At 39.2% G+C, this 17,250-nt stretch overlaps 1 long non-coding RNA gene across 1 annotated transcript; it reads left to right on the top strand.

Moving 5' to 3' along the window:
* Positions 1-699: 699 nt before the first annotated feature.
* LOC117939355 lies at positions 700-7,275 on the top strand. Its single transcript, XR_004655569.1, has 3 exons — positions 700-835; positions 4,834-4,837; positions 7,265-7,275. It is a non-coding gene; the product is annotated as an uncharacterized LOC117939355 (long non-coding RNA).
* The last annotated feature ends 9,975 nt before the right edge of the window (positions 7,276-17,250 follow it).

Raw genomic sequence — 17,250 nt, forward strand, 5'->3', positions numbered from 1 at the left:
GACCCAGAGAAGGTTGGGGACCACCTGACGATCTCTCTCCCAGGCCATTCTAGATTAAACATTAGAAATGGATGTACATTATGTTAGCATTGCAGATGTTATACAACTGAATACTACCACTATAAGGCCTACTTACTTTATTATTCAAAAAGAATCATGACATAAAATACGATGCACTCATCTGGGGAGAAAAAGAGAGTTCACTGGATTATTCTGGTTCAGTAAATGTATTTTTCTTAAGAAGGAATAAAAGACCAGCTGACACAAAAACAAAGTTTGTACACAATGACATGTGTGATACATATTAATATTAGCAACCAGGGGTGAAAGAAGGCTGCTGTGCTGCTTTATAAGTGCTCTTATAAATATAATCTGGTACAATAAACATACACATTTTGCATGCATGACTACTTTTAGTTTAAATACTTCCTGTACATTTAGCAGAAAAGAAAACTTCTTAAAAGCAGTCAAATAAAATGTTTAGATGTTACTATTAGTTATTGTAATAATAATATATAATTATATGATATATAATATCATATAATATATGATAGATAATAATCTAATAATATATAATGAAATAACTGATGTGGGCCGTTCTGCATAATCAGTACTTTTACTTTTGACATTCTAAGTACACATTGCTGAAAATACTTTCCACTAACTAACATTTTTTAAGACATGCTGCTTGCATACACTGGTTTTGCTTCTTTTTCTCCACAATGTGAATAATTATCCACAAGTCACAGAGTAAACTGTTTGAGTGAATGTTTTATGGTTCCTGCTTCTTTTATCACTTTGACTGTTTAAATTAATTTACATTTTTCTGCATTTAGTACTTAGAATACATCATATACATTTTCCTGATTGTACATACTTTTATTTGGGTAACATTTCCAATTCCGGACCTTTATCTGTAACAGAGTATTTCTACAGTATGGTATTATAGTTCTGTAAGTAAATGATCTGAATACTTCCTCCATTGCTGGTTTAGTCTTTATTTCACTATGGAGCCAAATATGTGTAACTTATATTAATTAAACCATCTATTTTTCAACAGCAGAGGAAACTGATGTTTTTGTTGTTTTACACCAACAAGGCAGGTGGAACGGTACTAAAATCCTTCTGTTCTAATTTGTATGATCTGCCTTTGTAAAAGTATTTTGTATTGTTTGAGGAGACTGATGTGAAAAACACCATGGAGGGGTGCAGGTGCGTCATCGTGACGTAGGGTGTATACAAGGAAGTGGCTGGTGAGTGTGCTGGCTAACCCATTCTGGCTAGCTACATAGCTTCATTTACAGCTTTTATGCAGCATGTTAGCGCCACTCGCGGTAAACCTGAGCAGCACCGTGTGAAAGTCTACCAACAACACACACTCGTTACGTTACTTACTGAATGGTGAGCCAGGAGCACGTGCAGGTGGATAACGAGGCTGCTAACTGAAGAGAACATGTTTGCAAGTTCTCCCCTCTTTCCTACTGGTTGACGTCCTGGAGAAAGACGCTGACAGGCTGCAGCTGATGACGTCAGCCACAGCTGACAGCGTCCTATATTTCCTGTAGATCACCTGAACATCACCTCAGGAGTGCGGTCAGCTTTTCTGGAATCAGTGGCTGGACCTTCAGCTTTATATTTACATGTATACATTTTATATTTACTGTCTCTGCAGCCTGTGAACACATCACTGGGGACACTTTTACATTAACATGACAGGTTTCCACTTGCTTTGAGTGCAACTTTCTGAATTGTAAAGGTTGTTTTCCTTTCCTTCCTTTATATTCTTAATGCAGAGTGTTTCCGGTCCCGCTTAACCCTTGTGTTGTCTTCCCTTTGACCATGAACTTCTTGCCCATCAAGGTCAAGAGTGAATATTTGGTGCCTTTTTCAGCATTTTTGTCTCTTTTTATGCTTTTGACACATTTTTTTAAATTCATGGTCAATACACCGAATTTATAGATAATACAAACTGTTGTATTTAAAAAGGCAGATATTTATTTTTGACTAGATAATATCAAAGGATGTTAAGGGATCACACACTAGTTTATGTCAAAGTTTAGTCGGGATGCCGTTTTATAACCATTTAAATACGTTTTTCAAATTTAATAAAAATTGAATACACACATAATTCAAAGAATGTAATCATTAATTTTACCTGCAAAGAACATATGGGTTCCATACAACATACAGTACATTGACTATATTTGGACATTTTGGTTCAAAGAAACCCAAGTGGAAAAGTGGATGTCTTCCTCTTCAACCCTCCCTGTGTGATCACACCTTCAGAAGAGGTGGCGAGGTCTATACACAAACTGTACACAGTTTCTCTCCAGCAAAGGCTTATTCTATCTCCTTATTACAGCCACCAACGATAGGGGAGTCAAGTCACGCATCGGAAATGATTTTCAGTCAAGGGAACATTCTGGATAAGGAGTATAGTAACATTTCCTTTTCTCACTATGGATCATCTGTTTATGGGGCAAATGTGGTTTGAGAGGAGAGTCATGTTGTCCACCAGAGTTGGAAGAGAGGCTGTCCATCCTGCTCTTCCAGAAGAGCTAACACTTCTGCTAAAAGGTTTACAGGATCTGATAAGGTTTTCAGAATATGATTTTTGACTTAGGGACACTATTGCCTGTAAGGACATGTTTACTGCAGAGGAAAACTGGAAGAAAAAGAAAACTCATTAGACCTTTAATCAAAGCGCTGCAGGGCAAATTAACTTGGACCAAAGTGCTTCTGATGAACTGTAAGCATGCAAGTATATAATACAAAATTAGACTCCGTACATTCACCCAGGCAAACCCATTGGCTTAATTCTAGTACATCCAATACATTTAGAAAAAGAAAAGAAATTTAATTTCTTTACAGGTATGTGTCTATACACAAGCAGTAGAGAGGTCACCATTTAATGCATGTATGTGACAGAGCTGTTGTGTCAGTTTGTTTAAAAAATACCAGTAATTACTCCATTGACAGTAATGAACCAGAACTGCATCAATACTCAGTATTTAAATAAGTGTTGAGTAAAATAAAAACAGTTCAATTATTTAAAAAAAGTAATAAAAATGAAAGGCTGAGAATGCCAGTCCGAGCTTCCTGCCACAATTTCCAAGTCCATGTGACAGCAGTCTGTTCAACACGTAGGTCACGAGGGGCTGCCAATTCTGCTGAGGGTAGCCTGGCTTCTCTTCCTCCTACCCCACTCTGCGTTGCGATACCAACACTGCAGGCACTGGGGGAGAATAAGGGCTGCTCTTAGTCAAGTGTAACACACAAGAACACTTCTTTTCCACACGCCCAAAGCGGGTAGTTTGAGGACTTACCTGTACACAGGCGTTGAATCATTATTTCAGGTGGCTTCTTCAACTTCTGTAAACGTGTCCCGATCTGCACCACCACTTGTTCGTCTGCACCTCCTTAAGTTCATCCCAGCTGTCAATGTTCCAGCCTGTATACTCATCTCCTTGTCCTGCTTTTCAGCGTGCCTACTTCTGTCCTCTCCGTCAATCTATTTCTGCTCGTCTGTTCTCCCTTGTCTCTTCACTGACCAGTCTCCTCGCCACACCCGTTTTCCATCAGTTCATCATTACTCAGCCTTTCAGTCCAGGCCGAGTGAAAGTCGGAGGGAGGGGCCGCAATGTAGTCATAGTAGATGGATGATAAAAACGTATTAAACAGTTCATGCCATAAGTTTAGAAAATGCCCAGCAAACAGAATCAAAATAAACATGCATTTACTAAAATCCTTGACATGTGCTTTTGGTTAAAAAAAAAAAAACACTTTCACATGCAACAATCTAGTCAGTGGCACACAGAGGTATAATATATTGACATTCTTCACCTTTGACGTATGGATGCAAGCTTTAAACATCCCATGATGAAATCTAACATCAATATGTGCAAAAATGCTTTTTCAGATTGTCATAAGAAAAAAAGTTAATCTTCACCTTGGTTTTTGCCTTTAGTTTTTTGCATTATAAAACCATCTAAAATCTACAGTGCATAGTGTGTCTCCCCATGACGAATTTTAATTAATGACAAGTCATCAGTTCATCTACATGACACAAGCCATGCCTCCATCCTGATGGACTCTTCCTTAGAGGTAATAATCTTCACTCAGTTTTCTGTGCGGGAATGTTGCTGGACGACCGCCATACTGAGTAATTCAGAGAGAGTTGTGAAGCTAAGAGTCTTAATCTGTTTTATAGCAATGAGTTAATCTTTATAAAAAGTTACGCACTAAAGTAACAGAAGTAACATAATGACAACTAAATGGCTGGCAGCCATGCTGGATGTGTGTTCTCCAACTCTGGGAATTGACTTCTACCTGATGAGTCAGTCGTCTCCCAGCCTACCGCGGGCCACCAGCTCCAGAGTGGCGGGGAAGGCTCGGCGCTCTGCCTCCCTGAGTCACCAACAGACTCCTGTCGCTGACCAGCACTGCCTCCTGCACCATGACAGCTCCTGCATCCACTTCTTCCTAAACACAGATAAACATAACAATGGCTGAGTAAAAAAGCTTTTGGTTTAACGTCTAATGCTTCCACAGTATGCCATACTTACTGCAACTTAACGGACCGTACAGCCAGCGGCCTCCAACCCCAGCCTGGACCAGTCAACCCACGATCCAGGCCCCTTCACGCGCTTTAAGCACAACCACCAGCACTGGCCCAGACCACAGTTGAAGGCGCTTTTCCAGATTGCATAACATGCTTCATTTGAAGAAGTGTTCGCTTGCATACAACATAGGGGTGGGACAATCAAGCATAGTATCACAATATTTTCCATGGCAATACTGTTTCAATACAAATGCACAGTATTGATCTTTTAGATATGTATTGGTCAGTTTGTCTGCTTGACAATCCATTTTGCATTAATAAGATTGAAGAGATACAGACAGAAATTGATCTTTTGAGATAAACAGATGTTGACAAAGTTACCCTTGTGGGGACATTTATCCATCCGTCTTCATCCGCTTATCTGGCATGGAGTCGCGGGGGCAGGAGCACCAGCAGGGGACCCCAAACTTCTTTCCCGAGCCACATTAACCAGCTCCGACTGGGGGATCCAGAGGCCTTCGCAGGCCAGGTTGGATATAATCCCTCCACCTAGTCCTGGGTCTTCCGAGGCCTCCTCCCAGCTGGACATGCCTGGAACACCTCCCTAGGGAGGCATCCTCACCAGATCCCCAAACCACCTCAACGGTCTCCTTTTGACGCGAAGGAGCAGCGGCTCTACTCAGAGCTCCTCACAGATGCCTGAGCATCTCACCCTCTCTAAGGGAGGAGCCAGCCCCCCCTCCTGAGGAAACCCCTTTTGGCCGCTTGTACATAATTATAAACAGGGAAAAATTGTAATAAATCGCAATATATAGCAGAAAATTCTAACATTTAAATTGCCATAATATCGAATTCTACCAAGTTTCTTGATGACATATGATCGTGAGGCCTCTGGTGATTCCCACCCCCATACAGCGAACTCAACTGCCAGCCCCTGGGGCAACACCCGAGGAATGTTATTTAGGAATCCAACTAAAAATGACTTTAATTATCCAATGGTCGGCTTATTTGTCTCATTCAAACATTTGCACTGTAAAATGTCAGAAAATTGTGAAAACTGCATGAATGTCACAATGTCGTTTTTTTACAGTCTACAACCAAAATATATTCAGTTTACTATGTTCGAAAAACAAAGTCCTCACATTTGGGTTCGGGTTACAACAGGTTAGATAATTATTCTTTACCGCCAAATTTCATGGGATTATTTCTCAGCAAAAACAGACATGGCAAAGGGAGGGTAAATCCATTGGCCACAGAATGGCAGGAAGCACCAGGGCTCAGAGAACACGTCGTAATGTTGTAGCTTACCAGTAACAGTAAAGCTGCTACAAATGCTGCCAATTGTTCAGGAAAGTCTAAACGCGGGACCACACACAAATACAAGAGTTTGCGGACCAGGCTGAAGCTGTTGCTGGGGACACCAGTCGGATCAGCAGGTCCTCGGCCCCATGCTCCTACACAGAACCCGTCCAGGTCGTACTCTCAATGGCCCGACATTTCTGCGGCCTCACCACCTAGACATGGACAGAAAAGGATGGAGACTCATCCCCCATGTATGTTTGAGTCATTTGATTTCCATGTCATGAATAGGTTATTAAACAAAAAAATTGTTATTTGATTTTCATTTAACCATTGTTTATTTTCATGGTCAAAAACAGATGAGCAAACTTAGAAATAAATGACTTAATTTTCATACAACATTCACTAGAAAAAACAAAAGATTGCCTCTCTCATATTCTCGGACCGGATGTTGCAAAAGGGCCAATGAGACTGGTGTCGTGCTAATGTACTTAACCCCACCAGAATTTGTATCCCCTGGCTGCGAGAGCACGCATGCACACAGACGGGAGATTTTGCTGCCCTTCCAATTGTTTAACTCCTGCACTAGGAATTTACCTCTTAAATGGAACAAATAGTGACGTGGAAGACTCAACAGGGTTTTCCATAGTAACATGGGCCTCAGTTTTCTACATAAAGGCGTGTATTTGTCGGTTACATTAAGGAGACTTATCAATTGTTTATAGAGTCGTGAAATATTGTGGATTAATTGGGCCAACTGATAGGCCTCCATGTTCTCCCTCTCTTCTAACGTGATTTCCGTTTAATTTAACATGGGTTTTCAATTAAATTCTTTTACCTGTCTACCATTAAAGTTACATAGGAGGTACTCAAAATATCAGGCTGTTTTTAACTTGATATTTTGTGTATCCCATCCTCTAACATGCAAAAGCGGTTTGTGTGTTTACCAGGTCACAATAATCGATTTGACAAAATTTGAGCGGTCTGCTGCTCCACCTCCCCACAAGAGTGGCTTGTCTGTCAGGTCATCTGTTGAAAGGAAAAACAAAACGGCAACTGTTTATTTTCAACATGTAGCCTATGTACATTGATAAAATGCATATTGTTTTTTGACAGCAACTGTAAGTGTGTTTCTTTCAATAACCAATGCATCCAATTAAAACCTAATACTTACCACTCACTTGGAGGAGAGTCATGGCAATATGCAGCCTGTATTGATTGATGTCCTGTTCACATGCAGGGAAATTTTTAAAAGTAGCTCTGCAAACTAGGAAAAATTACAGAAATATCAAGGAATCTATATGATGCTTACAGATCCAAATAAGTTGTCAGTGAACAACATTTGTTTATTTCATTGGTTTTCTTAAAAACTATTTGTCTAACATTTGTAGAACGTACTTTCAGGGCAAATACCCCACAAGAAGTGGAGTCAGACTGTTAAGGGTGCTGGACTGTCTCACATCTCCACCTTGAGACATTGCATCACTTTCTCATGAACGCCCTGAAGACCACATTAAAAACAATCATTAATGTTGGCAGAGCGGCATGCAAATTATAATATATACTGTATATTTCATGTATTTATATTCACTGTCATTTTTAATTGAAAGTGGACATTAGACCATAAAAAGGTTAATGTTTAGCAACCCTGACCTTGTTGTTTCAAGACATATTTGGAGGTCTTTTTTTAACTCCCCAGTGGATCCAAGCATATTGACTTTTGTCTTCATAGTTTCCAAAAAAAAAACATTAGAAAAAATAAAAAAAAATTTGACATGAACGTTTTTGTAGATTTATGATGTTTAGAGATAATTTTACCGCTAGTGTCCAGTGGGGATGGTCATTAATAATGCCCACAGCAATGTTGCACTCCAGGGGTTTCATCTAAAAATTGAACAACAAAAAAAGGTTTGAAGGAAGAGTGCAACCATTTATTCTTATTAGTCTGTCTCGATTACTCTGCTTTATCAGCAGATTGTGTGTTAACCTTTCCTAACGAAACTTTGTTACAGAGACTGTCGCTGAAATTTCTTTTTTAAATATTTTAAGTAATTCGAAAAATGTTATTTATATCATTGACATTTTTAAGTAATCTGAAGAGTTCTTTAGAGTACATCCATGATCCTAATGCAGACCTTGAGTTTTGAGTCGCCCTGTAAATGAGTCTATAAATGCTGCCTTCCCTCTGTGTTAACAATTATGGCTACGCACCAATACTGCCAGACGCGCGTTTATTGACTGAAGAAACATTGTTTTTCAAGAAAAGGTGTTTATAGCTCTATAGCTGACCAACAAATTAGTTAATACATATGATTTTCAAAAATTTGCACAATTTTATTATCTCACCTCACTTTCCAAACAATTTATATACCCCTATTTTGGAGAGCAGGACGTGGGCATCCGGTCCCGCCCAAGCATCCAGCACATCTGGGAAAAAAAAATGTTAAATGTACGACAGCGGTCAACTTTTTGGAGATGTGTTGGCTACAGAGAGTACAGACAAAAACATTTGTTGTTTGTATATTGAAAATTGAAATACAATACTTACATTTCTCAGCTACAGCTTGATTATTTTGTGCTGCTGATGTTGCAGACAGCGGAGCTGTTTGCTGCGGCTGGTGGAGTAGCTGATGCCTTTGGGCTGCGGCTGGTGCAGATGGGGTCTGCTGTGGAGCTGAGGCCTGCTGGGGGGCTGTGGCCAGTGGGGCTGCACCCTTCTGAGGAGCTGTTGTAGCACCCATTGGAGCTTTGCGTTGCGTTTGGTTTTATCCCCCAGTGTGGCACTCTGGGTTTTTCCTTAACGTTATTATGTTTAAGCTGGTCAAAGTTTATTTTTTGCCAAGTGCTCCATTTTTGTCCTGCAGGTCAGCACTTTGTTCGATTGCCATTATGAGAGGCCCTACAAATTTCCCTCCAATTTCCCCTTCCCCCCTTCCTTCCTTTGTTGGTTCTTAATGTTTTGCCTTAAAACACTGTCCCCAACTTGGAAGAATTGAGTATTCTTAGTAGGTTTTCCTTAGTTTTTTCGTGTCCGTTGGCCAGGTTGTCGAACAAGGTCCATTAACTGTTGCGTCTTGGGCCACAACGTCCTCCACAGTGCGGTCAAGCTATAACCAAAATTACATTTCCATTACATAAGTGTGTTATGCATGTCTGTGACATACACATCTAGAGCGATATAAAAAGAAAAAAAGGATTGAAAAATAAAATATATGAGAAACCAAGCATGTAATGCTTAGGAACTTCTGATGATGTTGAGCCTCTCTGCCGAACATTGAATAGGGCGAAAATTTTGTTTTTTGTTCTGAGACTGAACATTACAGCATCCACATAATCGTCCCAGGTATCTGGATGCTGGCCCACCAGTTTGCTCAGGGCTCTGAGAATGAAGACAATTTCAAAACATTAGATTTATGACAATGATATTTCTTACTGTGATCTTTTTTGTAATTGTATTTATATATTTATCTGTATGCCATTTCAGTGTTAATATTCCATAGAAGACTGGTATAAAACCTTAATGTAGTAAAACAAAGAGCTCACCTCATAATTGTGCCATTCATTCTCTCAACCAAACCACTAGTTTGTGGATGATAAGGTGAGCAGAGGCTCCCTTTGATGTTCAGAAGATCACAAACTGTTGTTGATCTGCGAACATAAGCCAAAATCATAATACACTTATTACACCTTCAGTGGGACTCTAAATTGCATAAAGCATAAGGATTTTACAATAATACATTTTGTAAAAGTTACATTCATCCATCTTCAACCGCTTATCCGGTATTGGGTCGCGGGGGCAGCAGCTCCAGCAGGGGACCCCAAACTTCCCTTTCCCGAGCCACATAAACCAGCCCCGACTGGGGGATCCAGAGGCGTTTCCAGGCCAGCTTGGAGATATAATCTCTACACCTAGTCCTGGGGTCTTCCGAGTTCTTCCAGCTGGACGTGCCTGGAACACCTCCCTAGGGAGGCATCTTTACAGTTGGTAAATAAACATGTACACAATTTTTGACAATGATTGAAGTAGGCCACTTACGGGATTGACAAATTCTTTGCCCTAGTCAGTTAGAATCTTTCTGGGGGGCTTCGACCGGATGGACACATTTTAAGATGCATGAAGTCACCTCCTTGGCTAACTTCGACTTCAGAGGGTAAGCCTGTGGCCATTTAGTAAAGTAGTCTCATGACACAAATTTGTTCATGTCTATTTTGAGTTGTGGACAATCTTCCGACCAGGTCCATCCTCAAATGGTTGTGTGACCTGAAGGTTTTGACAAAAGATATTTCACATTTTATTTCAGACGTCATTTCTATTTTATCAAGCACTATGAAGAGAAGAGCAGGTGGAACAAAAAAGCAGAAGACAAGAATAAAAATTCACATAATATAAATGGGTTGCTAGGGGAAAACAGCCATAACTACTCTAGGCTTAGGACAGCCAAAATATAGTTCTGAGTTTAACGTAACTGAAGTAAAAAAAAAAGTTTACTTTACCTGGTGGGAGCTTTTTTTTAAGTCATTCAAGTTTTTTTATGTTTGTCTGTGGAAATTCAAAAATATCCAACTTCTGAGTTGTCTGTGAAGCAGCATCAATCAACTAGTAATACTATCATGAAAACACCAAGTGACAGAATATTTATGTTGTGGTTTTTAATTCAGTAGTTTTAATTAAAAGAAAATTAAATCATTTGACCAACATTTTAGAAGAGTTTTTAAAAGGCCTTTGAAAGTGTTTAGATGAACTAACCTTTATTGGGTGTACGGTTTGCTTATCATCATAGCTGCCTGGCATGCAGAGCACTGGGAAACCTGAAAAGTATAAAAAGTAAAACATTTTAAATAGGAAAACATTTTTTGAAATAATTCTTAATATGTAGAAAAACACCAATGAAATGACAAGCTTTGTTATATAATATATGGTTATTTGTATGGCTGACTTACCCACTTGTTGATAACTTACATCCCAGGCCAGGAAAATCTGCAGGATATGCTCTCCCTTGTTTTGGTCTGGCCACAATGTGCCCCCATAGGGCTGGCATGAAAGACAAGAAAGGTTTTGTCTGCCTCACCAGCACCACAGACCACTTTGGTCTTCACTGTTCTGGAAGTCCCTTTATAACGTGTATAGTGGAGCATGTCACCTAAATGTCAACAAAATACATGCTTACAAATGGATTTACAATAAAAAACCTAACACACCTGTAGCTACGTGGTAATCTCCAGGGTAATAGTGCAAGCTTGAACAATTATTTGCACATGTAAATATAAATCCCTTTAAAAATAGACCTATAGAAATACATCCACACATGGTTCTTTGCAATCCAAGTGATATGAAGTTGAACCGGTTTCATCAACAGCGAAAATATGTAACCTTAAACATTTTTTGCAATATACCTGATTAATCCACAATGCTTTAAGCTTTAAAACGTATCCTAATGGGGTAATGAGCCACGTAGGCCTTCACCACTGTTATCACAACATTATATCGGCCCATACTCGTTAACTGGAACAGTACACTTCTGTACAGTGACTTCTAAAGTTTTTGGTCCAGAGAATTATTTGGCTATTAAGGTGTCAGAGCCTGTCAACTTTTATTTGGTCCAATAATCTGAGATAGAATTTGAGCTCATCCCCATCCTTCTGCTGTTTTGTTGGGTGTTAGACAAGTTGGATGCAGGTATTGGAGGGCATGAGAAATTAGAGCTTGTAATGGCATCCCAGAGCCTACCAGATATCACTGAGTAGCAGCCAGGTTGGTGAGCTCGGACTGCTGCAGAGTCATCCTGAACCATACACAGCTCCAGACCATAATGCAAGGATTCTGCGTTGTTTGTAAGAGTTGGTATGCAATAGATATTGTCCCACATGAAGGATAATTCTGGATCCATTTTATGTGACAGAATTTGATCCTTTTTTTATTCTCTACCCAAGATCAGCTGTCTCATCCACAACAATTAATTGCATCTGATACAAACCTTTTTGTCACAGCTCAGTGTGTAATGTTACAAAAACAAGGTGTAATGTTTAAACACTAAAGTAAAAAAAAAACACTAACATCCAATACATCAAGAAAACGTGACGGGATAAATGTAAAAAGCAAATGTTTTAGAGTACGAGGCGCCAGTCTTCACACTATGTTGTTGAAGCATTATTGGCTGCGAAACACAAGTGGAACAGTGACAGGAGACGTTTGTGCACTGTGCAAAAAGCAGAGAGAACAGCAAGCAACCACGTGCTTCAGGTTAATGGTCTGTCAGAGGCATTTTCTGTTCCAAGATCCCTTTTTGAAGAGTAAGATTTTGCCCTTTATACTGACAAATAGGCACGTTGTGTTTGTTTTATCAATTCAATGTGTCGGTCAGAGTTCTTGTACAAGTGATGTGAAATTGTTGAAAATGTGACTACTGTTCTTATAGACATCACTATTTCCCTGATTTAAACAGTTGTTACCAAACACCCATTGCTACCAAGTCATTGCTGCGTCATTGCTCTTGTCAGTAATTTACATTCTGTAGGTCAAATAGAGCAAATGGTTCACACATTGCGTTGAGCTATTGTTATGAGAGAGCAACGCCTCTTTGTATGGAGCAAAATCATTGTTAACCGCTCTAGAGAACAAGTTTGAAATGTCTGAATATTTCTCTATAAACTGATTTGACTCTAAGTTTGTCCTGTTCAGTTAAAAATGGATCAACTCCAAAAGTAGAATGGTTGTCAGTGAAGATCCCACCTGTTCTCTGTAAATGTCTGCTGCTTCAACTGAAGGAGGCAACAGCTCCTGTGGCTTTTTTTGGACACCCACTGGCAGCCAAATTTTTCGGTATACCTTTTATAAAAAAAACAAACAAAACATACGGTTAGTCTTAAAACTTGTGACTGTCTGTTGTAATTATTTTAATCTTTGCAACACTGGTTTATATTACCTGAAATTCTGTGAGCATTCCACGACTCAACCATTCTCATAAGACTAGTCTGGCACAACTGGCCAGCCAAGCAGTATTTCACAAGGTTGTCTTCCATGTCTAGCTCCTCTTGATCCACCAACTGCAGAAGGGCTGTCTTCGGGGGATGATTGTTCACCTCAAGCCAGACTCTTTCAACTACGTGGTTCTAAAATTGCCAATGATTGGGCATTAGTCAACTTGTTCTGGTGGGTTAAAGAACAATTTTTACAATTTTAAAAGTCCCATTGCGTAAATATGGTTGTTATGGAGATTGAAATCTATATTTACCAACTCAGCTGTAATTATACTTAAACATACTGTCCACGTAACTGTAGATGCATCTTGACCGCTGGTCTAGTTAATTTGGTTTTACCACGAGTTCTGCTTTGAAGGAACCTTTCCCCAAATGGACTCATACAAGGCTCCTCAACTAACAAAGTTTGGATAAACTCCAATGTGGTTCCTTCTGCAGTAGTTTAGTGTGGAGCTGTAACCACATTTAAAAAAGAAAGCTGCTCTTGGCCAAAGAAATGTTATGTTTACCCTAAAATTGGCTGCTGAAGCAAACTCAATAGTCAGCATACAATCATGCATCCAGTACAAGTACTGTGTTGCTGAAGCAACCACCCAAACTATTGAACTTTACCCTGTGGATCAAGTCTGTAAATGAGGTCTTCTCTCCTGATTGTGGCGATGAGATGACAGCAGCTCCTGCATGAAGAGGGTCAAATAAAACTTTTCCATGATCATCTTGCACCTGGTCCCACATCTCATAGGTAAGTACTGCAGGCCTATTGGATGAAAGAGTGGGTTTTAATTTGTGCAAAGCTAAGCTTCATTATCCAAATCACTTCTTCACATTATAATACAATCCGTAACAATGTAGATTTCCAGCAATGGTCATTTAGACACATTGACTAAATGCACTAGCTATGTGTATGCGATATTTTACAACTAATTAAGAGATAGTCTAATTTATTTGGGAGAAATATTTGTTACATTATCAGCAGCCTCTATTCACTCCAATTTCGGAAAGGCATAGTTTGATAGGTGGGTTTAAGGTAAATGACTGAAATGTGTGATTGAGCCATCCTCTAACTGTAAAACCCAAAAGAGACTGCACTTATGTCTTATCGTGGTTATTACAATACCCAAAGTCCCAGACCATGATGTTAATATAATATTGATAAAATTGCCAACAAACACTGTCTTGAAGAAATTACATAACCTTTAGTGTCTGCAGAGAACATTGGCTATTACCTGAATACATCTTCATAAATGGCAAAGTTGTTTTTTATAGGCAATGTAGAATGACCAACCACCTTTTTGCTAAAGCCATCGATGGCTAAAACATGGGTGACCCCAAACATAGCAAGTTTTTCAATTTGGTCCAAATGACCCTTGTGACCCATGTAGTCAGCTTGATATGGTATGGGGTTGAGATTGTGGGCACCCTAAAAGAGAGGAAGACAATCACATTATATACATATACTGTGTACAGTATATCTGATATTATACCACCTAAATATCGACAATTAAAACACTAAAAACAGAGATAAATTCCACAAGTTTAATGATATTAAATGTTAAGGCTGAGACTAATACCTGGCGTCTGGGTTCATGGTGAGGCTGATTTATAGATCTGAGCACTGATCCAATGCGTGTCTCAGCAGCATTCACCCCTTTAACATCCTTCTTCCATATCCATGTGGGTCCTGTCTAGAAAATGACAAATTAACGTGATTTTCATATCACACAATCATATTAGCTGAAATGTTTCATGTAAATAGACAATGCAGCCTATGGGTGTCATTGTGATGAGATGTATGAGTGCTGTTTGTGTGTATGCAAGTAGTCCCACAGACAAAATAAAATGCGATTTACTTTGTCTAAGACAAACGTTCCACTGTACTGTCGTTACGCAGACATTTTACTATTCTTGTTTCGTCCTACCGTGACTCTTCTGCGGCGCTTTTGCGCAGGCTGCGTCCGACTGAGTGGATTCAGCTGGCTGAATGACTGAACGTGGCGCCGTCCTTCCTTTCAAATCCACTTTTTCAGTCTTCTGGAGGATAGTTTTTCCAACAAAATGTAGTGCCAATCTGTTCACAAAAAAAAGCCACTAGAGGGAATCTGAAGTCCTTTCCAACATGCTGGTGCGAATGAGGTTGTCGAACGGGTAATCCTTTATATCATACATTTAAAAACACTTAGCCAACAAAAATATTAACTTGAAAGATTAAAAACGAGCAGACGCGATGTAAAAACGTTATTCTACCCTCACACCGCTGAGGTTGGGAAAAACAGCGCGGTCTCCCAAATCCCGGTCCCTCCGCACCTGCTTCTCTTTAACCTCTGATTAGCACTCACACACAGGTGCGCAGGTGACGTCACGAACACGCAAGCACGTACGCGCGAGTCCAAATTGGCTACAACAGTTACTATGTAAAGTGCATATGTCCGTGGACACGAAAAAATATTACACCACTGCCAACAGAAGGTTGTCAACCCGATTTATTCAGCACGTAACTGTAGTTTATGTGCTGAATATTAGCTGTAACTAAGCAACGGAGACTTGGGGATGGATACATGGGGAATAATTAGGAAAGCGCGTCTTTTAACGTGGTGAAGTTCCATCAGTAACATGCCAGAGAACGTGTTGTGTTATCAGAATCCGAATCCGCTTTATTTGCCAGGTATGAGGACACATACGAGGAATTTTACTCTGGAACATCATTGTTCACAATGCACTTACACATACAAAACAACCAAACAATGTACACAATAATACACACACTAATATACATACTCCAATCCGAAACAACACAGAGGCATGAGTGCAATGAAGAGTGCAATAAAAATGATTTAAATGTAGAGCAGAGTGCAAAGGATACTGGGATAAATAGTATCATGTTATTATATTACAATATGTTAGCTACAGTATGAACATTATGAACAGCTCTGGTATAGGGAATGAGAATGATGAATAAATAACAAATAAAAAGTGAGATATAAGAATGGGAATGATGAGTAAATAATAAATGCTAAGTGAGATATGACAATTAGAATGATGAATAAATACTAAATGAGTGGATTATTAGGACATATGTTCTTACCTGGTAAGATGTTTGACCCATAGACTGTATATTAATTAATATTTAGGAGTGTTAAAACCAGACAGTTAAAGAAAGGTGAAAACATCCCAACTACTGCTGCTGCTGCAAACCAATTTTAGGTGCATGCCGCCACCTACTGTACAGGACTATGTAACATCATGTCGTTTTCGGGTTAAATTCACCCATTTCAAATTTTTACAAGAAAAATTGTACAAGTTACATTTTTTTCTACCTGAAAATAAATGGCCTTACCTGTGATATTCATGTATTCCTGACTCAATTCAAAAAATTATTCTGGATACGACCACTTATGTTTTTTCCATAGTGGATTTTTAACATGAAGTATAACAATATGAAAAAAACAAATCACACTTCCATTTTTAATTGTGTTCTAATAGAGACTGATTGCATTCCTTAAACATATACCGCATTGTATCTCCATTTTTTGAAATTGAGATAAAGACAATATTTGTTAATAAATTATAAAGGAAAATTTGTTTTTAAAACCCAAAATAAGTCACAGGTCAATTTGACGCGAGGGATACAAGGGGTCCCGAAATTGAAGACAAAACAAGGGTTAAACAATTGAATTAGTGCCTTCCTGGTGATTCTCACCTCCTCTCCTTGTCCTTCTGATCTCAGTATGTCCATCAGGTTCAACTCCCAACCTGCCTCCTGAACCCTATCTTTAAACATCCGTCCTTCCACCTCATAAATAGCCCACAATATGACTTGTTCAGCCTTTTCTTTATTCCCACAGTTTTCACTATTCCTTATCCCCTTTATAAACAAGGTGTGATTATAATGTCCTCCCTCCTGGTCCTTGCATCATAGTTCTTTATATTGACAGACTTTTGTCTTTTATAATATCTCCTTCCTTTTCTGTCTCCCTCCCACCATTTCTGCCATATATTATTTGCTTTCTTCTTAAGATTTTCCTTTGCTTTTTCCTACTGGAATTGGACCTGGTATTTCCTTTACTAATGCCTATTTAGCTAGTTTGTCTGCACCCTCGTTCCCTTTTACCCACCTCATGCTGGCACCCAACAAAACTGAACATCTATGCCACCCTAATGTAATCTTAGGATCCGTCTGGGTAAATCTTTAGACAATTTTATGAACTGTTTTTCAGGTAAATTCTTGTTTTAACTTCCACTTCCCTAATTCTCTTTTCTTTTCCACCATGTTAATTTCTTCCATTAGGCTACTTCTGGAAAAAGCCATGGTGGAATGTTACTAACAGCAGGTTGGCCGTTGTGAAATCTTAGGCCATAACTGTTTATCAACAGGTATGTTGTAATTTAGCTATGTGTAGCTAAGAATGTAGTTC

This window comes from Etheostoma cragini, chromosome 24 (genome assembly GCF_013103735.1).
Source record: "Etheostoma cragini isolate CJK2018 chromosome 24, CSU_Ecrag_1.0, whole genome shotgun sequence".
Lineage (NCBI taxonomy): Eukaryota > Metazoa > Chordata > Actinopteri > Perciformes > Percidae > Etheostoma > Etheostoma cragini.